The 22631-nt window shown below is 34.7% G+C and overlaps 1 long non-coding RNA gene across 1 annotated transcript in view; it reads right to left on the bottom strand.

Annotated features, from left to right (window-relative positions):
* LOC309846345 overlaps positions 1–9600 on the bottom strand; it is a 187066-nt gene extending 177466 nt beyond the window's left edge. Inside the window, exon 1 of the long non-coding RNA XR_014301857.1 lies at positions 9538–9600. This is a non-coding gene — a long non-coding RNA (uncharacterized lncRNA). The remainder of the gene's footprint in view (positions 1–9537) is intronic.
* Between the last annotated feature and the right edge of the window lie 13031 nt (positions 9601–22631).

Genomic DNA, 22631 nt, shown 5'->3' with positions numbered 1-22631 from the left:
TCATGTGAATGATATGTTAAATGTTTATAACTGTGTATAAAGAACCAGAGTTTATACATGAATATTTTAAAGTCAACTAATTTCAAATTATGGGATTGGAGACCATTTTTATTTTGCTTGAACTTATTTTCAATTTTTACATTTTCTTAAAATAAGCATTACTAAATTATTCCTGAAATAGGTTCTAATAAATGCATTGGGAGAGTAGATGAGAAACAAACAGTATTGTAGTTGAAGTAAGTAGATTTTAGGGACCCACTAAAGAAGCTGAGGGGATATGAGGATAGATAAAATTTCTGTTTTTTGGGTTTTTTTTTAGATTTATTTGAGCGAGAAAAAGAGAGAGTGAGCACAAGCTATGGGAGAGGGATAGAGAATCTCAAGCAGACTCCCTGCCAAGCATGGAGCCCAACCCAGGGTTGGATCTCATGACCTTGAGATCATGACTTGAGCTGAAATAAACAACAGAGACACCCAGGCACCCTGATAAAATTCGTGTTTTAGAAGATGGTAACACTCTACATGTATATCAAGAATTCATGAGAAAGAAAAGATATATTGGAGAGAGAAAGCTCAATTTAGAGAATTGTGATGGATACTTCTGACTGAGAAGTTAGTGATATGAAGTTGGAAGTTTAGGTATGAATTTCAAAAATGCTAGAGCTAGAATATAGAATGGGGAATATATGTAGATAAATGGAGTGTAGCTTTAAAGGGCATAGATTAAAAATCTGTTTATGGAAAGCTTATTTGTTTAAATGGCTGAGTATACATCATGTAGTTTTGCATTCTGAAGGGGTGGCAAGTGAAGATTTATTACTAGCATTAAGCGGGAAAGGCTGATGTTATAACATAAGGGCAGTGGTGTTAATATGCATATTTATAAGAACAAGTAGGCCTTTCTCTATATTTTACCACTTAAATACACTTCTGATTGCTACAGTAATTTAACCTTTCCCTAATTTCACTAAATTACTTGTAAACACCAGCTAGTAAAAGTTAATTGAAGAAAATGTAATTGTGTATTTGAGTATGGCCCTACTATACAATTAGGCAATTCTTTGTGACTGATAGTTTTAATGAGACATCAGTTCCAAGTAAAAGTGTGGAAAATATATATTATAGACTTTCATTGGGCTTCAAATGAAGCAAATCCTAATGGTCAAATAGCTTTATGTTTTTTAGTCAAGAAATACTTATTGAGTAACTATAAGGAAGACAGGCATCATTCATTTGTGACGTTTTAAAAAAATAAATTGTCATTGATAGTTAAAAATAAATAGTACTAAGAAAGTTAATGAAATATGGGGGGGGTCAAATACTTGTTTAGATGGAATTATTGTTTTTACAGTGTCAAACCTCAAACTCAGGGAAACAGCCCCTCTAATTCATACCTATCAGCTCTAAACTGGGTAATATTCACAGTAGGACCTTGAAAAGATATCCTTTGACACCAAGCTCTCTGGCTGCAATTCCCTTAAATGTAAGACTTTAAATACAGCATTTGCATTGCTTGTATTTCTCTCTGTCTGGGCTATATACTCCTTCCATTCAGGACTTTCATCTTATCTTAACCCTTCACTTGCCTTATTCTCCAAACTACACAATGAAGCAATTCTTTGTAACTGATACTTTTTAAAATCTGAATTCAATTCCTCAACATAGAGTGTATTATCAATTTCAGAGGTAGAGTTTAGGGGTACATCAGTTGAATATAACACCCAGTACTCATCACATCATGTGCCTTCCTTAATGTCCATTACCTAGTTACCCCATTCTCCCATCCTCCTCCCCTCCAGCAACCCTCAATTTGTAACTGATACTTTTAATGAGACATCAGTTCCTTTAAGAATTGGTGCTGAGATGGACCAAACATTTATTTTTGGTCATATGCGAAAGACAGTTTCACTAATTCCAATGAAGGAGAATTAAAATCACAGTGTATTATTTGTTTTTTGATATGTTAATATTTTTGCTAAACAAATGTGGTTTTCATTACTTATTACAAATGGATTATGATTTGATTCATTATAAAGTCCAATATTTGTTTTAATTTTTGATTTAAAAATTTCTGTATTTATTAAAATTATCCACATTGAACATTAATGAATTTGCAGCAATTAAACATATTAATATAAAAAAGGTTTATTTATTTATTTATTTATTTATTTATTTTTTAAAGATTTTACTTATTTATTTGACAGAGAGAGATCACAAGTAGGCAGAGAGGCAAGCAGAGAGAGAGAGAGAGGAGGAAGCAGGCTCCCTGCTGAGCAGAGAGCCCGACACGGGACTCGATTCCAGGACCCTGAGATCATGACCTGAGCTGAAGGCAGCGGCTTAACCCACTGAGCCACCCAGGCGCCCAAAAAAGGTTTTTTTATATTGAAGTTTCAACTGGTTTGTAACTGTAAGTCTAGACATATTTAAACTTGTTTCAAATTATTACTGAAGATAGGAAAAAAAGGGCAGTGAACTTATTAACATTCCAGAAAAAAAATGATGGAATAAAAATCCCATTTTATATCTGTAGAAAAAATTCTCAGTAGAAATTTAAACAAAGTATCTTTTGGGAACCAGGGCAATAAGGCTTTATAAACAAAATCTAGGCTCATATTTTTCTTCTATAGTTCTAAATAACTGAATAAAGGGGAAATTTGCAGTGGGTTATAAAGAAGAAATACTACATATCTATAATTTTATATCAGTCAATTGGTTTTTCTCTATGTAACAGTCTTGGATATAAACCAGCTTATTTATACCTCTTAAATAGTTGTCATTCAACAGTGAGTGATTAATTGTAAAAGAAAATCTACCCTGTAAGAGTCTTAATGTAAAGTATCTGGTATTCTTTTAAAGCATCGCATGCTGCAGGTGGAAACATGTATCACGAATAATACAAGTCTAGGAACTGAATTTCAACTCTGTAATTTTGAACAAATTACTTAACTTCATTTAATTTCATGATTTATGCAATCATATATCAATGTCACATTCTTCTAAGTTTTATTTCAATGTGAAAGAGACTTTTTAAAAAAAAACAATTGTTTATTATTTATTTATTTGGCAGAGAGAGCACAAGCCAGCAAAATGTTAGGCACAGAGAGAGGGAGAAGCTAGTTCCTCACTGAGCAGAGAGCCTGACCTAAGCTGAAAGCAGACACTTAACAACTGAGCTACCAGGTGCCCCTCAATGTGAAAGAGACTTTAAAAATGCTATAAAGATAATAACTACAGTATTTATATGTCACTTAGTAAGGTTGCAGGTAGTGTTCTAATAACTTATATAATTAACTTAGTCCTGCAACAGTACCATAAGATAGTTATTACTATTACTATTTTATTATTAACTATTTTGCAGGTAATGAAACTCTGGTATAGAAAGGTTGTTTTTAAAGTCACAGGGCAGGAAAGTGACAGAACCAGTATTCAGTCCCAGGCAATTTGGAACTGGATTCCATGTTTTGAACCTTTATCTATCAAGGAATTACTAACACTGATACAGGAATTTACAAATTACAAAGGAGAAAAAAAAGAAAATTATTAGCAATTTTTATAGGTTTTTTTAACATACATTTTATACATTTATTTTCTTCTTTATCACTACTTAACATAGTATAAACTCTATCAATGAAACTACTATATCTGGATTAAACTAATGAAACAACTGTATCTCACATTTATAAAAAAGTAAACTTTTTTCTCTTAAATTTTGAATCTGATGTTGAAACACTTCAAATTTCCTTCTCCTTATAATATAGTAGACATGGTATTCCCTTCTTTTCTGTTTTCCCTATGTGGTAGGTAGAATTCAAAACTGAACACACAACTCCCATCCCCTGATGTATTAACTCTGCATAGTCTCATTTCCTTGAGTTTAGTAGGAAACTGAATACTATGGGGGTATTGCTCCAATAACTGGATAACCTCATGCAGTAAATGTGTAGGGATTTTGAAGATATAATTAATGTCCCTAATACATTGACTTTGGGTGAATGAAAAGGGACTTTATCTTAGGTGGGCCTGACCTAATCAGGTGAGCCATCAGAAATTAGTACTACCTACTTCTTTCTATTGCAAAATTGAGACATTTTCTATTTTGTGTGAATGGTATTACCAACTATTCTCAATCTGGGTAAGGTTGAGACATTTTCTATTTTGTATGAATGGTATTACCAACTATTCTCAATCTGGGTAAGGTTGATGTTCAACATACACAGTGTTTTAGTGTGGTCTTCACTCTCTAAGCATAAATAATACATAAAAGAGGTATCTATGTAAATTACCATGTAATGCATAGTTCAATACATGATAAATTATATATGGATTCATACACATGGATAAAAGATGTCTGAATGAATGGTCACCAAACTGTGGCTGATGGTTATCAGTATAATGCAATTTGAGGTGATTTTTATTTTCTTCGTAACAGTCGTATGTATATAGGCTTCATATTATTTACAGTAAACCATTTATTATTTTACAATCAAGGCAGTTCCCTTGTGAAAAAATAGAAGGAAAACTGTGAGGAAAAAATATACTAAAATATTGATAGCGATTATCTTTGATTGATTGTAAAATGAATAGTGTTGTTTTCTATTTTTATTACTGAAATTTTAAATTATAATTTGAGTATATGCTCTATGGTAACAATTTAAACATCAGAAGGTACATAGTTAAGCAATTAAAAATATACTAACACTAGTATCTCTGGACTCAATCCCAGTGAGACTCTTCTTTCTAAATAAAATACAATTCTGAAATGATTTAATGCAACTTGACTTGTTATAAAATTGGTTTCTTCTTTATTCATTTAGGTCCCAGGAAGAGGAAAGGAAGAAATGCTTAGCTAAACTGTACAGTTTGATACATTTTATATATGTATCATTTATGAAATTACTGTTAAAATTGCGTACAGAGTATTTCCACCATCAGCTGTTACTTTGTACCACTTTACAATCCTTTTCACACTATTTCCTGTTACTATAGATTGGTTTTCTTTTTCTAAATTATATATTCTAACTTCTTTCATTCAGTGTAATGATTTTAAGATTTGTCATCCCTTTTTTTGTATCAGTGGCATATTCATCTTTATTATTAAATAGCATTTTTTTTTTTTAAGATTTAAAGATTATTTGTCAGAGAGAGAGCACAAGCAGGGGGAGTGGCAGGCAGAGGGAGAAGCAGGCTCTCTGCTGAGCAAGGAGCCCCATGCAGACTGGATCCCAGCACCCTGGGATCATGACCTAAGCTGAAGGCAGTTGCTTAACAGACTGAATCACCCAGGTGTCCCTTGCTAAGTAGCATTCTTTTGCATGGATGTTCCACATTTTACTTAGACATTTACCAGTTTGATGAACACTTCTGTTATTTTCAGTTTTCTACTAGTATGAATAAGGTTACTATGAATATTCTTTTTTTTTTTTTCGAGATTTTGTTTATTTATTTGACAGAGAGAGGGAGAGAAAGAGCACAAGCAGGGGGAGCAGCAGACAGAAAGGGAGAAGCAAGCTCTTTGCTGAGCAGGGAGCCCAATGTGGGGCTCAGTCCCAGTACCTTGGTCACCTGAGTCAAAGGCAGATGTTTAACTAACTAAGCCACCCAGGCACCCCTACTATGAATATTCTTGCTCTGTTTCTTGTGTGGACATATGTTTTCATTTCTTTGGAGTAAATAATGGAATGGCTGAATTTCCTGATAGGTGGATATTTAACTTTTAAAGAAACTTCTAGACAGATTTCCAAAGTGGTTGTACCATTTCATAATCCCACCAGCAGGGTCTCAGAGTTCAAGCTGTTCCACATATTCACCAATAAATGTGAACTTTAGTCTCTTTAATTTCAGCCATTTTAAGATTTGTGCATTAGTGTCACCATGTGTTCTTAGTTTGTAATTTCCTCATGATTAAGGATGTTGAGAATGTATGCTTATTAGACATTTATATATGCTCTCTTATCAATCATCTGTTCAAGTCATTTGTCAATTTTTTTCTGTATCTACATACATATAATCTATATCATTTTGAATATTTTACTGTTTTAAGAGTTCCTTATGTATTATGGATATAAATATTTTGTCAGATTTTTTAATAATATTTTATTCCAATCTGTGCCTTGATATTTATTTTCATTATGGTATCCTTCAAAAATCAAATGTTTCTGTGAAAAATTCAATTCATCACTTATTGCTTTAACTTTATGTTTCTTGTTTTGTATTACTCTCTAAGAAATAAATATTTGATAATGTCAAAGTCATAAACATTTTTATAGAAATTTTATAATTTTAGCCTTTAAATTTATATCCAGGACTCATTTTATGTTTAGTTTTGTGTACGGTATGAGGTAAAACTTAAGTTTCCTTTTTTTTTTAAAGTAAGCTGTATGGCCAATGTAGGGCTTGAACTCAAAAAGATCAAGCCTCATGCTCTACCAACTGAGCTAGTGAGGCACCCAAAGTTCAATTTTTTCCTATGAATATACACTTCTTTAAGCATCACTTGTTTACAAATCTTTGCATTCCACATTTAATTGCCTTGGAAACTTTAGCAAAAACCAATTAACAATATGTAGTGATTCTATTTCTATACTTTCTATTCTGTCCTCTTGATCTAGAGTCTATCCTTCTGCCAATACCACATTCTCTTAATTACTGTAGCTTTATAATAAGACTTGAAATCAGGTAACATAAGTTCTCCAACTTTTTCTTCTTTTAAAAAATTTTTCAGGATTAAAAAAAAAAAATAGTAATTCTTTCAGAGACTTCCAGTCTGGGTAGGATGGTGTAGACCCATTTTCCCCCTGTGCTCACCATTTAAGTGCGACTATAAACCTAGAAATAGCACAAGAGACAAGGAGAATTTTGAAGGTACTAAGAGGAAGCTGAGGAATGAAAGACTATCACAGTGGCAATTGTCTTGCATCCTCTCACTCAACAAAGGAAAGATGTAGATTGAATGTTTCTCACCTCCAAGGTAGCAACAGAAGGTAGCCCAGGTTGGCTTATTCTTCCATAATAAAGGGGAGTCCCTAGGACAACGTCAAGTAACCTTGACCCCACTAGCAAGGAGTATCAATCTGGAGCCCCAAAAATTAGTGGCCAGGGAAAGAACTCTTTATCCCTTGGCGCTAAGACATCCCTTTTCTGTTAAGGGACAAAAAAGCGGGAAAGCAGAACTTCCAAGAGAAACTGATACGGTAGGTTTCTCAGTCTGGGAAGCCTGTTACCTCACAAGCCTGAGATTCTCCTCCCTTGACAATGGACACAGAACAAGAAAAAGGGATGCAGTCACACAAAGTGCCCTAGTCTGAGAAGCGCATTTATATCCATAGGCTCAGATATTTCTTTCCACACTCGGGCTATTAGGGCAACCAGGGGCACTGATAAAACCATCCCAACACATGTTTTCCCCATAAAAGGCATTCATGCCTGTTCCAAGAAAACCTGTTCTGCCAATCAGGCAACATGAATAGAGACCAGTAGGAACCCAAGCCATACAACATAAGCCAAGCAGACCAAAATAAGATTGCAAAATCTCTAAAAATTAAACTGTTACCAGAAACACAGCCTCCTCACCTCAAACACATAATGATAAAAGGTCCAAAAGTAAAAGACGTGATTCTAAATGCATACAAACCAAACAAAAAAAGCTGCATGAAAACTGCATGAAAGAAAAACTGATAGCACTGAAAGGAAAAAAAGACAATTCTGAGATTGTAGTTAGGGATTTTTCAACCCACCTATTCCCCCTTGAAAATTGAAGGAACTCTCAGAAAATCAACAAAGACATAAACGATCTGAACAATGCCATCAACCAAAAGAATATGTTTTATATCAATAAAATATTCCACTTAACATAAAAATGTACATTTTTTTCAAGGGCCCTTGAAGCATTCAATAAGATAAACTGTATCTTAGACTGTGATACAAACTTTGGTACATTTAAAAGAACTGAAATCATAACAGAACATGTTTTCTGACCATAAATCAAATTAGAAATCAATAAAACAAGGACAACAGTAGGATGGTTTTGCATCTTGATTATAGTGGTGGACATATGATCTACATAAGTATTTAAACTGCATAGCTTTTAGGCACATGAACCAAGTCTAAATACTTGAATACAATGTTAAGTAAGTGTGAGAAAAGACATTATTAATAGTCGTTGTTGTAGTAACCTTAGAAGAAAACCATTAAATATTTCAACATTAAACATGATATTACTTTTATGTTTTCCTAGATGTCTTTTATCAGATTGAGGAAAATTCTCTCTCTCCCTTGTTTGCTGAATTTTTTTTTGTTGTTGTTATGAATAAGGATTGAATTTCGTTAAATTCTTTTTCTCCATCTATTGGAATTATATGTTTTGTGTACTTTACTCTGATAATATGATGAATCGCACTGATTAATTTAAGCAAGTTCAAATATCCTTTCATTCCTGGAATTGAATCTATTTGTTCATAATGTATTTTCCTCCTATATTTTTGGATTCAGTTTGATAATACTGTTAAATAGTTCTGTGCCCATGCTCATGGTGAATATTTGTCAGCAGTGTATCTTTCTAATTTCATTGTCAGGATACATCTTTGAGTTAGCGAGTCTCAAAAAACGATAGGGAGATTTCCATGCTCCTCTCATTTCTCTGAAAAACTTCAGGATCAAACGTTTGATAAAATCCTCGGTGAAAGCATCTGATCATAAAGTTGTTGCTTTTTTTTTTTTTTTAAAGAATGTTTTTATAATTCCATTTCTACCTCTGTTCCTTAGAGAGAGAAAAAGAGCAAGTGTGGGGAGTGAGAGAAACACGGAGAGATGGAAATGGGAATCAAAGATCTGCATTTGGAGTGAAAGCTAGAGCAGAGCCATTGGCAATTCAATGACCTGACGCTCTTTCAGCGGCTCCTGGAGCAGAAGCTCCTGATTCGTCTGGGCTCGAACTATGAAAACCTGGAGATGAGGCGAGAGTTCTGCTGGGATGATAACAACTTCTGGAAGATTCCCGAGCCCACTATCATAAAAACCAGTCTTCCAGTAGTTTCGACAGCGTCCCTGAACAAACCAACCAGGCACACGCCTCAGCAGCGGAGCACAGCGACCCAGGCCGGTGGGAAGATAAGCACCAAAAGCGATGCCTCAGTCAGAGCTAGCGTGAAAAATACAAGGGGCTACTTCCGGTCGAGCAGCCAGCCACACCGTCACGGAAGGAGCTCCAGCCTCACAGCTCACAGGCATGCCTCAGGTCCCACCTCAGTTCCCGCCTCAGCCACAGCTCTGCCATCCTGCACACCCAGGCCCTTGAAAGGCCCCAGCCCATGTCCCTCGGCCTCAAGTCCCAAAGACTTCTCTTTTGCGGAGGCCGAGCATAAGGAAACCAAAAGCAATTTGGCCGTGAGCCTCTCAGAACATGGCTGCCAGCAGTCGCTCAACGTTTGGGCTTTTGTGAGCCTGCAGGGGTGTCCTCCCAGGAGGGTGTCCTCCCATCCGGGCCCCCCACACGCACGCGGACGACACCTTCCATTCTCTGCTCCCCAGAGAGCCCACCTGTATCCGCAGGGTGAGCTCGTCGGACAGGCCAGCTCCAGCGGCTCTCCAGGCCTCCGCGGCGTTCCAGTCAGCGGGTCCTGTGCGCCTGGGCGCCTGCCCGCCAGCGTGAGGCTGTGCCTGGAAGGGTCCAGAAACTGCACTGACACAAGAGCTTCTCCAGCAGACGCCACCCAGTGGAAGCTGCTTCTGGGTGGATCCCATTCGACGTCCTGGCGGATGAAAATGGTGTTCGGATTGCCTGGCTCCGCTGGCTGAGGTAAAACCTGCGACAGGGGCTTGAGGGAACGTGGGGGCACCGGTGCCCTGCCACCCCCGATTGGGGTCATTAATTTTAGACCTTAAACAATTTTGGTTTAGTAAGAGAGCTTCAAGGTAAAAATTTCCCTCTGATAATTTGTTAGTTGTTTCTCCAAATTTTTGTATGCCGTACTTTGTGTACTCTTAGTTCAAACTATTCTGATTTCTCCTTTGATTCTCATCCTCCAGATCTGGATTATAAGTGTGTTGTTTAATTAAAAATATTTTCGGTTCTCCTAGATATGTTGTGGTTATTGATATCTAATTTAATTACGTTGTGATCAGAGAATTTATTTCCTCTGATTTCAATTCTGTTAAATTGATTTAGACTTTTTATGGCCCAGTTTATGGTCCGTTTTGGTAAATTAAGTATGAGCACGCAGAAAGAATGCGTGTCCTGACATTTTCATACGTAGTGTTCTATAATCATTAGATCAGGTTTTTTTGTCTTAGGGTTTTTTTGTTTGTTTGTTTTTGTTTTTGTCTAGTGGTTCAATCAGTTGTTCAAGGGAACTATTAAAATATTCTGTGATCGTGGAATTATCTAGTTCTTTAGTCTTGTAGTTTTCACACCATGTTTTAAAGGTTGGCTGTTGGGTCATACACATACTTATGCTTGTTTATGTTCCTGATGAATTGAGCCTTGTATCCTTGTTAAATAGCCTCCTTTGTCTCTGGCAATAATCTTTTCTTGATGTCTGTCTACTTTATCTTATTAAAGAAACTAATCCAGCTTTTTGCTTAGGGTTTGTATATGTCATTTCTATCCATTTGCCCTCAACCTGTCTGAGCTTTAAATTTTATGACATATATAGCATAGAGTTAGGTCCTTTTTTTTATTGATTCTTATAATCTTTGCCTTTTAATTATAATCTTTTTAATCCGTAAACATCCTAGGTAGTTTTTCATATTTGTTTGAGGTTTGCCATTAGGCAATTTCTGTATGTCCCCTCTACTTTCCCCATATGTTATTTTCTAGATTTCTTATTATGTGAATGAATTTAAGGACTCCATTTTAAGTTACCCATTGACACTTTTTTCAATAGTTGCTCTAGGATTAAGTTGTTGCAGTCTATATAAAGTTAAGATTGTAGTACTTCATATGCTATATAGAATACTTGCAAACATGGACCCATGTACCACAACCTCAGCATTCTACATGTTTTCTCTTGCGGTGGATGTTATAAGCCCCAAAGATAGCATTATAGATTTTGCTTTAGTCATGGGTATTTTAGCTAAATTAAGAGAAAAAAAAATATTTTATATTAATACATATACTGTTCTTCATTTTTCCTTGATGGTTCATTTTTATCCCCCCTCTGATTGTTTGTTTTTCCCCCAGGTAGAAGAAATTCCTTTAGTATTCATTGGTGCAGTGTTCATGACAAAGTTCCTTTTTCTTGTATCTGAACATAATTCTGGGTTTGCTTTTTTTTTTTCTGCTTAATAATATTTTTTCACCCTCCTCTTGCCTCCTCAGCTGCTCATATGAAGTTTTTGACAATATGAATTACTCTTTCCCTGTGTATGATATGTCACTTTCCCTAGCTAATTTTAAAAATTTCTCTTTGATTTTCATAACTCTTCTGTGCTGGGGTTTAGTTTTAGTTGTGTTTTTCCTGCTTGGGATATACTATCCCTCTTGTTTGTATAAAATTATATGTTCCACACATCTGGGAAGTTTTTGACTGTTATTTCTTAATTTTTTTCCTGCTCTATTCTCTTGTCAATACTTCTTGGGCTCAAATTATGTTTACTTTATACTGTTGGTAAGTTCCACAGATTCCTGAAGCTCTTTTTTTTTTTTCTCAAACGTTTTTCTTGGTCTTCTTCAGATTGAATTTTTTCTATTGATCTATCCTCAAGATCACTGATTTTCTTTCCTCCATCATTTCCATTCTTCTTTTCCAAAACAATGTTTCATTAGTTATTTTCCTGGAATGTTTATCAAGCTTTTGTTTTATCTTTTAATTTTCTTCAGAGATTTTTTAGGTTTTTATACATTGTATGTGTTTCTCCTTAATTACATCATATGTATGTGCATATACACATATTCACACATATATATTAGCTCTTTTAAAGTCTTTCTAAGATGATTCCAACATTTGGATAACTCAGGGTTAAATTCTGTTGATAATTTTTACTGCAAGAATGTCTAGCATGTTTTTAAATTTCTCATATCTAATTAATTTTAATTGTATTCCTTTCATTGTGAAGGTAGTAGTATATAATTTGCATTTAATTATATTCTTATAAAGAGTGGAGATTTTTTGTTGTTTTAACAGGCAATTTGGTTAGATTCAAATTTTAACATTTTACTAATCTCAAATCCCAGTTTACTTGTTATAGCATTCATTGAAAGCCACTTTGAGTCTGTACCATGCATGTATGATTCAGAAACCGCCCAGAGATTCAGGTATGGTTTATACTCAAGATTTAGGGCTCCTTCTCTGTGGCTCTCTCCTTTCCATGATGCTTGTCTCAGTTTTTAGAAGTATAGTTTTATTTTGAAATATGTTTTCTGGTTTTTAAGGTCAGGAAGTCTTCAGTTTCTCTAAGAGTTATAGCCATTTTACACATTGAAAATGTTGGCCTAAAAAGCCAGGGAGAAACCACATAGCTTTCATGGCAGTATTCTTTCTTAACAAGTGTCAGCTCAGCTCTAGAATGTGCCTGCATTTGATCACTATCCATTGCTTTGAAGTCATTGCTTTTTTTCTAGTTTGCCTGGACTTTATAGTTATGTACAAGAGCACTGGGTTCCAGTAGAAGCTATTTGACCATGCTGGAAGTAATAGCCCTCGTCGCCATTTTTTTTTTTTTTTTTTAATTCTTTCATAACTCCATTCAGAGAGATAGGACATGAAGAGCCAGCAACAGCAGTGCTGGAGCTGGCTGGGTCTCCTGCTTCCCAGTGAATAATGTAGGTCCTCAGTTTCAGTCGATACTAAAATATATTTGCATATAGGATTTCATAATTTTCATGGTTTTTAAACATATATGGGAAAGGAGTTCTAAACAGTATCTCACAACATCTCTTTATAATTTTTTAAAGACTGGTGTATTTGAGAGAGATAGAGAGCACTTGTGAGTGCATGCATGCCCACTCACAAGAAGAGGGGTAGAGGTAGAGAATCTCAGCTTAGTGTGGAGCCCTACCCAGGATTCCTACCCAGTATCTCAGGACCCTGCGATCATGACCGGGGCCAAAATCAAGAGTTAGATGCTTAATCAAGTGAGCCATCCATGCACCCCTTACAGCATCCCTTTATGGGCTTCTGTCCCCAATACATTACTTCTTGTTTAAACTGTGATTCATGGGAGAGTTGTAACTTGAATATATTTAAGTGCTCTGGAAAAAGAAAGACTTCCAATCAATCATGTCCTTTTGTCTCCTATTTTACTATTATTACATACAATTTAATAATAAGTAGTTAACTTTATTGAAATTATATAATGTTACTGTTTCATTATATAATTTTTAAATTTCAGTAAGCTCTTGCAAATGTATTCAGTGACAGTGCATTGTAGAAATGTTCAGAAACCATATGCTGGATTAGTTTAGATCTGTAGAATCAACAGAAAATTCAAAATTACTTTCATAAAAATTGAAAAGGAATTTCAAATTTTATAAGTCATCTTTATATTGCCATTTTATTCTTTAGAAATGCATGTGCTTGCTAATTTAAGATAAAACACATATGTTAAACTTGCTTATGTGGGCAATTATAATCTGTGTGTCAGTTCCTATGGTGATTGATTGAATAACAGAAATTAAAGCACATACCCGTCTTAATTACTCGAGTTAAAGATGAATAGATAAACCAAATAAACTTTGCCAAATTTACTGATACAGGTATGTCATGCACAAAACAATTTATAGCTATTATTAAAAAAACACTGGTTCTGATTCTATCACATTTATGGGGCATTTAATATTCTATTAAAAATACCTGGTTTTAGTTCTTGAGTGAAACAGTGAAATAACTCCCTAAAAATTGAAAATGAGGGAAATAAAAATTTACTGACCTTTGACAGTTAAACTAGGGAACAAACATTTAACAGGGAAATTTGGTAAATTCTAAACTCCCAAGTTTTTACAGTGAGATGTAGGAAAAGCTTATGGATTTCTCCTAATCAAGTTATCAAAATCTAGCTTTAATGCCAAGTAGGTCTAGAAGCAAGACAAAATTAGGCCATAGAAAATATTAATACAGAGGGAAAATTAAAGATATTCAGAGAGGATAAGGTACCCCAAAGACTCTTTGATAAATATTGAAATTTTCCAATAAATACTGAAAACATTTTCAGTTGCATTGAAATTGCAGTATTCAGTGCATATCGGACATAGTTAATGGGCAATCAGAAATTCAAAGAAACCATATTTGTAATTTTAATGTAATTAGAAAATAAGAAAAAAGATAGTAACTGATACAAAGCTTTCAGTGTTTTAGGCTTCACATAAGAGGATCTCTCTCAATACTAATGGCATGCTTTTAAGTATGCTTTTTCTGACCATTCAGTAGCTCAGTGTTAACTAATATGTTGGGTTTCTGTTGTCTACTCTGGTATTGGTATCCATCTTTTTAGTTTAGATTATATTTGCTAGATTCGGGTCTTAAGGACCGATTATTCTAAGCATTGAACAGCAAACCTAAACCTTTCAAACTAACTTTTATATTAGTGAACTTGTCTAGCTAGTTGAGATAATGTTTTGTGTTGCTACTTAAATTCATCATTCCATTCCTTGCTGTTTAACTCACCACTGAAGCTTATTTAGAATATATACTAATGATATATAGGGCCTAAAATTGTATATTACTAACACATAAGTAAATCTGGAAATACGACTATATATGACTTGCCATTTATAGAATAAGCTAAATGGTGAATTCTGGAACACCAATAATGTCTAAAGTCATTAGCAATACTGTATAGAAGAGACAAATTTAAAAAATTAGAGGAGGGCATAGAATTTCATTCTTTTGGAACAGGGACCACAACAAAAGGAGAAAATGAGAGGCAAAACTGAACTTTTTCAGGGCGCCTGGGTGGCTCAGTGGGTTAAGCCGCTGCCTTCGGCTCAGGTCATGATCCCAGGGTCCTGGGATCGAGTCCCGCATCGGGCTCTCTGCTCATCAGGGAGCCTGCTTCCCTCTCTCTTTCTCTGCCTGCCTCTCTGTCTACTTGTAATCTCTGTCAAATAAACAAAAAAAAAAAAAAAAATCTTAAAAAAAAAAAAAAACTGAACTTTTTCTGAGGAGTTAGCTGAGGGAGGGGTTGATGATACACTGAGAGGGAAATATTCACTGGTTCTTGATGGGAGATGGAGAACAAGCACTTGAGTAGAAGAAAGGGCCAGGGTCTGGGCACTGCATTTAGGTAAAGGAGTTATTTCCTTTAGCAAAGACAAATGATTTCTTAGGTAAATAGGATTAATCTTTCTTATAAGGAATGTAATTTTTTAAATTAATGAAGTATACTATATTAAATATAAATTATTCATCTAAAAGGGAGAGCTTGGCTGTTATTTTAATGCATATATCCTGCTGGAAAGAGAAACACAAACTTATGTTACTACTGCTAGGTAATTTTTATCAGTGAGGAATGATGATTATTAATCTTTCAAATTATATATGTACATATGTATATATCTATGCAATCTGAGAACTGTTGATTTGTCCAAAATCACAGTTATCCAGGATTCACATTGAGAGCTTCTGACCTTTGTCTTCTTTTCAATTCTTTATAATGCAGTGGTAGTGTTAAATTGGATGGTTATTGACTAGGATATTAAAATATACTGTTCCCTATCCTTCTTGAATTCTTAGTTTTTGTCTCTTGTAAGATGGCTGCAGAATATAGGTAATAATTTTGTCCTATGCAATGAAAAGGTGTGTCACTGTTTCTAAACATTTATATATTTGAGAAATTCTCTGTGTTCTTTATGTAGGGAAAACAATAGCTAGATTTAAGTTACTAGTTTATAATATTTTCATATCAGTTTATTTACAATTCATTTTACTCTTGAATATTGCAGAGGCAAAGTCTGAAACCAATTTAATAGCTGTTTTTTTGCATGTGACTCACTGTTAGGATATCATTAGTGTTATTGTTTGTTCTTTACCCTGTTTTGGTTTTGTGGGTTCTTTGGTTTTTGGCTTTTTGGGTTCCTCTTTCTTTCTTTCTTTCTTTTTACTTTCTCTTGCTTTCTTTCTTTGTTTTGTTTTTAATTATTTGCTTGTTTTTGCCCCCCTTCTTCGAGATTCTACTGCTTGTATTAAGCCATCATAAATTTCAGGACAAGTTTCAGTTTGTGGTCAGGTAAGTATACAAAAAACCATTTTTTTTTTTACTTTAAATTTATGCCATAAAATGGTCCCTGTAAACAAAAAGTTCATGAAGAATTAAGTTTTAAACTTTCTTGATACATAGCAACACTTAAATCCCTATTTCGTTACTACATACACATCTTTTTTCAATCTAAAACTGAAATTTTGTCTGCCAAGCCCAGGCCAGTCTCACATTTATCTTGGAGGATTCTATTACAATTTCTGCACACTGATGGAGATACATATCAGATGCCCATTAAATTAAATAAAACCAATCTTTCTCTGAAATTAAGTTATTTGCAGCTAACACATGGATTTCTTGTACTTTGTCCCAGATAGAAGTTTTTTATAATCAGGAATTATACCAAATCATTTAAAATATCTCTAGAGCATTGTGCTTAATTAATCTATTTGTGTACATATGCATGCATACATCATCTTATCTAAAATAATTAAAAATCTAAAAATATTTTTAAATGCATCGGGAACCATGGTATTGAAAGACATTAGCTAAATTTCCAGTAACTCACAGATGGGAGAGGAACAGAAGGTGAGCAGAGATTTAATGGTAAGGTTTTAAAAGAGGTACAGATAAAGAATTATGGACTTGTAGGGGAGGATTATCATTTACTTGAAAGGGGCAATTGTTTGCATGTCTTAAGCAAACTTTTCAATTTTAATGTTACTAAAGAAAAAGATCTCTCATGGGAATTCAATATAATCCATTTACCTACCACAGAACTTACTAGAAATAATTTTTATTTATTTGCCTCCAATATTGAATTAAATTTCTATGTGATCTCTATTTTTGAGAATAAAGTAAAATGTGCCATTTACTTTTTTCTTTAAATGAAGTAAATTTTTAATAAATTCTGTAGAGAGAAGGAATATATATACACACACAAATGTATATATATTAAAGTTTTTTCCTTGAAAATCAATACTGATATAGTAAGAGGAAAGGCAGGGAGAGGATTCAAGACCTCTAGTCTAGTCTTCCCTCCCTGGGTTCATACAAGACCATACTGCCCAAATGCAAGCAGAAGTAGCATTGTTAGTAATAACTCAGAATCTAATGCAAAGTTCATCTATTTGTACATTTTCTTATTTCTTCATTTATTATTATTAATTTTATATTAGAAGTCACATTAAATTATATGAATACAAACCTAGATGCTTTATCTCTATTAATCCATGAATATATTAACTATAGTTCAATGTAAAACAAGCTATAGAAACATACAAAGCACTGTTTTAGCATTTTGGCTAGAGCTGTATTGTAGTAAAAGCATGTGTTAAGAGTCAGGCAAACCTGGATTCAAATTCATATTTTAATTCCGTGACTTTCACTTTCTTATTTGTGAAGAGCACCTATCTAATTATGTTATTTTAGTAACATTAAAAATAAAAGGAAAATTAATTAGTATTACTGATGCTTGAATTAGGGTGCAAGGCCAAAGCCACTAAGAAAAATATAAGTTCTTTCAGGTGAAATTGTTCATAGATAATTGACTACCAATTATTTATCCCCTTCTGGAGCATTTTATTTATTTTTTTTTTTTTAAAGATTTTATTTATTTATTTGACAGAGAGAGATTACAAGTAGGCAGAGAGGCAGGCAGAGAGAGAGAGGAGGAAGCAGACTCCCTGCCGAGCAGAGAGCCCGATGCGGGACTCGATCCCAGGACCCTTAGATCATGACCTGAGCCGAAGGCAGAGGCTTAACCCTCTGAGCCACCCAGGCGCCCATTCTGGAGCATTTTAAAAGCAAATGTTGAGGGGACCCTTGGGTGGCTCAGTCAGTTAAGCATCCTACACTTGGTTTGTCTCAGGTCATCATCTTGGGGTTGTAAGATCAAGCCCTGTGTTAGGCTCTGGGCTCAGTGCAGAGTCTGCTTGAGATCCTTTCTCTTCCCTCTTCCCACTCCTGGCATGCATGTGTGCTCTCTCTCTCTTTCTCTCTCATGTAAACAAATAAATAAAATCTTTTAAAAAAAGCAAATGTTGAGAGTTAATTTGTATTTGTTTAGGTTGGACTCTATCAAAAAACAAAAGTCTACTTTAAATAGTGTAACTTTCCATGCTTCCTTCTTGAAAAATACAAGCCAAATCTGTCACCCACCTCTGGTAAATATGCAGGTTATTTTGGTCTGGCATATACCAGAAGCTTTATCCTACCTTCATCTGCATCTTTTGTCCTGGTAGTAGGATTTTAAATCACATAGACTCTGCTATAGTTCAGATTTGTCAGTTGACAGCTGTGTGAACTTCAGGTACTTCAATTCCTCAGGTCTCAATTTCCTATTGGTAAAATAATGTTAACAATATCTACCTAGAAATATTTGTGAGGATTAAAATATACATATAAAATGCATAATGAAGTGTATAGAAGGCATTCAATAAATTGTTACCACATTTTAGGCATCCGCTACTTTTTTTTTTTTTTTAAAGATTTTATTTATTTATTTATCAGAGACAGAGGGAGAGAGAGCGAGCGAACACAGGCAGACAAAGAGGCAGGCAGAGGCAGAGGGAGAAGCAGGCTCCCTGCCGAGCAAGGAGCCCGATGCGGGACTCCATCTCAGGACCCTAGGATCATGACCTGAGCGGAAGGCAGCTGCTTAACCAACAGCCACCCAGGCATCCCTAGGCATCTGCTACTTTATATCCTTATATTTATATTATGAAACCCTATTTTAAGGGACCAAATAGGTAACAGATGAACAAGTAAGCTCAATGTTATAATGATTTTACTTCAATTTGATGTCATTCATAATTTTAAATAGTCATTTCTTTTTGACTCAGTCTATATTAAAATTCTTAATTTCACACAAAAACATTAGAGATCAATTATTTAGCTCAATATCTAAGGCTTTCCTGATAACTCTGGTTTCTGAACTTGAATAAGGCAAAAATTTCCTTTTCTCCCAAGCACTGAGAGCTAAATCTCTGAATGAAAGGAAGTAGGAACTAAATGAAAAGCCAAACTAATTTTACTTAAGCAGTTAAAGCTTTCACAGTGAATGATTTGGAGCTCTTCAGTGTTACTTAGTGAATGTAATCACACATATTTGTCTTGTTGAGAATTATATTGTGACATATGCATGGTAAGCAGGACTGCTATTATATAAATTACCCAAGATTTGTTGCTTGAAGTTGTAGGGTACAAAAAGAAATCATGCATGAAGTTTTCTCAACAAAAATTTCCATTTAAAGAGAACTTAATGTAAGTTGTTAACCAGTAAGACTAACCACAATCTGATTAATATTTATACATTATTTGAGTTCAGTAACAGAAATGTAAAACGTCTAAAACAGAAGAGAAGAACTGGTTGGTACTCTGAAGAGTAGGATTCAAAAGATTCAAGATTCTGAAGGACAGTATTTGAAGTTCTTAGACAAGTAGATGAAACACCGGATTTCTTCACGAGTATATACAAAAGGTTTCTTCTATTTCATTCTGCAGTTGTTTCTTTAGTTCTTTTCTTCCCAGTTCGAATGTGTATGTGTTTAAATAATATACACATTCCTTTTAGAGCTTTCAGGTGAGTGGGGGGAGATAGATAATCAGACAAAAAAATTTAAAGCTTATATAAGGGGGCTGTAATAGCATGTAAGAGGAGGACTGATCTAGTTTGGATACATTAGGGAAAGCTTAACCAAGGATGTAGTTGAATGGAGATTTCAAGGGTAACCAGATTATATTTGGGTAAATGAATGGGAAGATGTTTAAGGTAGAGAAATACTTTATGGAAGTCCTAATAGGGAAATTAGCATGATACTTTTGAAGATCTGGAAAACCTCCAGATTTTTAGGCTAGTGTGGCCAGAGTGCAGATACATGAAGGATCAATGGTAGTATATGAGTCCTCATAAAATATTTTTGAAATTTTATACCAAAATTACCCAAAGTATTGTAGAAATAAAATGTTAAATATTTTATGTTTTCAGTATCTTTACCATTCTGTAAAACATTTATTCCTGGAATAAATATTAATACCATGGAGATTTATATAGAAAAGCTCATGAAAGAGAAAAACATGACTCAACTCAACAGTCCTCTATATCCTAAAAATGTGACTTAGGATAGAATTCATTGTCAATTCAAATGGTAAGATCATTACAACCACATGGTACAATTGTAGCAACTTTCATTAATCCTCAAATAGACTGTACTGTTGTCAAATTTTAATAGTTTATGAGAGAATGGTGTACTTATTGTTACGTTGACCAAATCCTGCAAGTCAACTGTAGCTTGGCTGATGTGATCAAGGCAGTGAAACTTCTTCAAATTGCTTCAGAGCTGAGCTTGGTTTCAGCTGCAGTTTGGATTCAGGCCTCTTTGAAGTATCTCAACATTCTTTTTGTGCATAAGTGTAAACATCTGGTATCTCTTTAGACCTTGATCTTGAGCTGCCATTCTGTCACTTCTACCCACCCATATTCCACTGACTAAAAGCAAATCACATTGCCAAGCCCACCTTCAGTAGGGGTGAAGATTCTTCTGCACTGGTGAGAGGTACTGTAAAGATATAAAAGCTGAGAATGAATAATGCTAATACAAAAAGGATAAGAATTTTATGATTTGGTTCTCCTCAGAGGTAAAATTGAGGGAGCAGAAACTATAACCTCTGAAGCTGCTAGAACCCTGAATTAGGCAGCCTGCCTGCAGTTTTAGTAGGTATTGCCCTTATGTCCTCAGAATTTGTAAACTATGTGGCAAAATCAAGGAGACCATGTTGCTTAAACACCATGTTCTAATTTTTTTTTTTTTTTTAATTAGAGGAGAGAGAATGAGCAGTGGGAGGGCCAGAGGGAGTTGGAGAAACAGGCTTCCGGCTGAGCAGGGACCTTCCCCCCATGCAGGACTGAATCCAAGGACCCTGTAATCATGACCTAAACCAAAAGCAGATGCTTAACAGGTTGAAACACCAAAGCTAGAGCCCATGTTCTTTTTTTTTTTTTCCTGACCCCATGCTCTTACTGCTGAAACTGTCAGTCAAAACCAATCAGAACTTCATTGGTCAATTATTTCAGATCCCTTATATTTTCCAGCGTATATTTTCACATTTCCTCTTGTATTTTCTTCTTGTTGAATTTTTCTTGTTAGGGTTACATTTTCTTTTAGGTGATGGTTCAGTGCTAATGCTTTTTTCTTGTGTTTGTGAAATGGCAGCTTTGGATGCAAGCAGAATGATGAGTTTCCTGGAGTGGTGGTGGATTGAGAAAAATGATTTGAGTTATATTAGACACATAAAAGTACTACTCAGTTCCATGTTTGGTAGGAAAACTAGCATACCTAAATCAGAAAAAAGGGAATGGTGAAGAAAAAAAAAAGGGAGTGGTGAAAGGGGATAAATAAGAGGAAGGTATTGCTATATTTTCCTGTTTTCCTTATGGTCTTTCAACTGATTTTTTTTCTTTCAGTGGTTAACTATGTCATTAATACTCATCAATGATGATTATATTTTAGCACAGTTGGTTCTATAACTATCTGAAAAAGGTCCAGGATTTGTATGATAAGTAATGAGCAGTAATTAGGGATTTTTTTTTTTAACTAGTATTAATCTAGGGTGCCTGGGAAGCTCAGTCAGTTAAGCGTCTGCCTTTGGCTTAGGTCATGATTCCAGAGTCCTGAGATTGAGTCCCACATCAGGCTTCCTGCTCAGTGGGGAACTTAATACTAGTAATTAAGGGGCAAGTAAGTATTTAATGGTAAGGTATCATCAGGGATTGGAGCTCACTTGTCAGTTTTAACTAGTAAATTGTTGGATTCACTGGTCCCATATAAAGTCAGTTAATATTTTGTTTACATATTTTAATAAGTGGGTGTTTAGAATAGATAGTTTCATTCTCAATAATATATTAGAAAATATATTCTTTGTACAGGGAACTGTCATTTCCTAGAAAAGCCTCCAGAATGGGGTCACTGATATTTCCAAGGTTGAAAGTTTAGTCTATTATTTGTTATATTGCCTATTTTCTTGATTAAACTGATTAGCAGAATAGCTTAATGGCTGTAACTTTATAATCTTCTTTATATTCACAGGACCCTCTGAGCCAGGGAAGTAATATTATTTTCACTTTTCATGTGAGCAAAGTTTATCTTGGTAGTACATAAACATATATCTAAAATACTGGTGGGGTATAAATAAAATACAGGTTTTATGGCATCTATGATATGTATGCCTTTCATAGTAAAACACACTTTTATCTGCTTATAGAATTAAGTCTTTTATTTTAGAAAACCAATATCTTAGCATTCTGCTCAAGCAGTAAGTGTGTAGTTGATTTTGTACATATTCTGCAAATCACTTGGAATATCAAATCTCTACTCCTAAATGTGAAATTTCTTATAAAAAGGTTTACTTTTTAAATTTGCTACTTACTAGCTATGTAACCTTGAACACGTTATTTAAAATGTCTAAGTCTGTCTGTTTCCCCATCCCTAAAATGGAGATCA

The sequence above is a fragment of the Mustela nivalis genome (genome assembly GCF_964662115.1).
Source record: "Mustela nivalis genome assembly, chromosome: 13".
Taxonomy (NCBI): Eukaryota; Metazoa; Chordata; class Mammalia; order Carnivora; family Mustelidae; genus Mustela; species Mustela nivalis.
The sequence above is the reverse complement of the archived record's forward strand: the minus strand, read 5'-3'. Positions and strand labels throughout refer to the sequence as shown.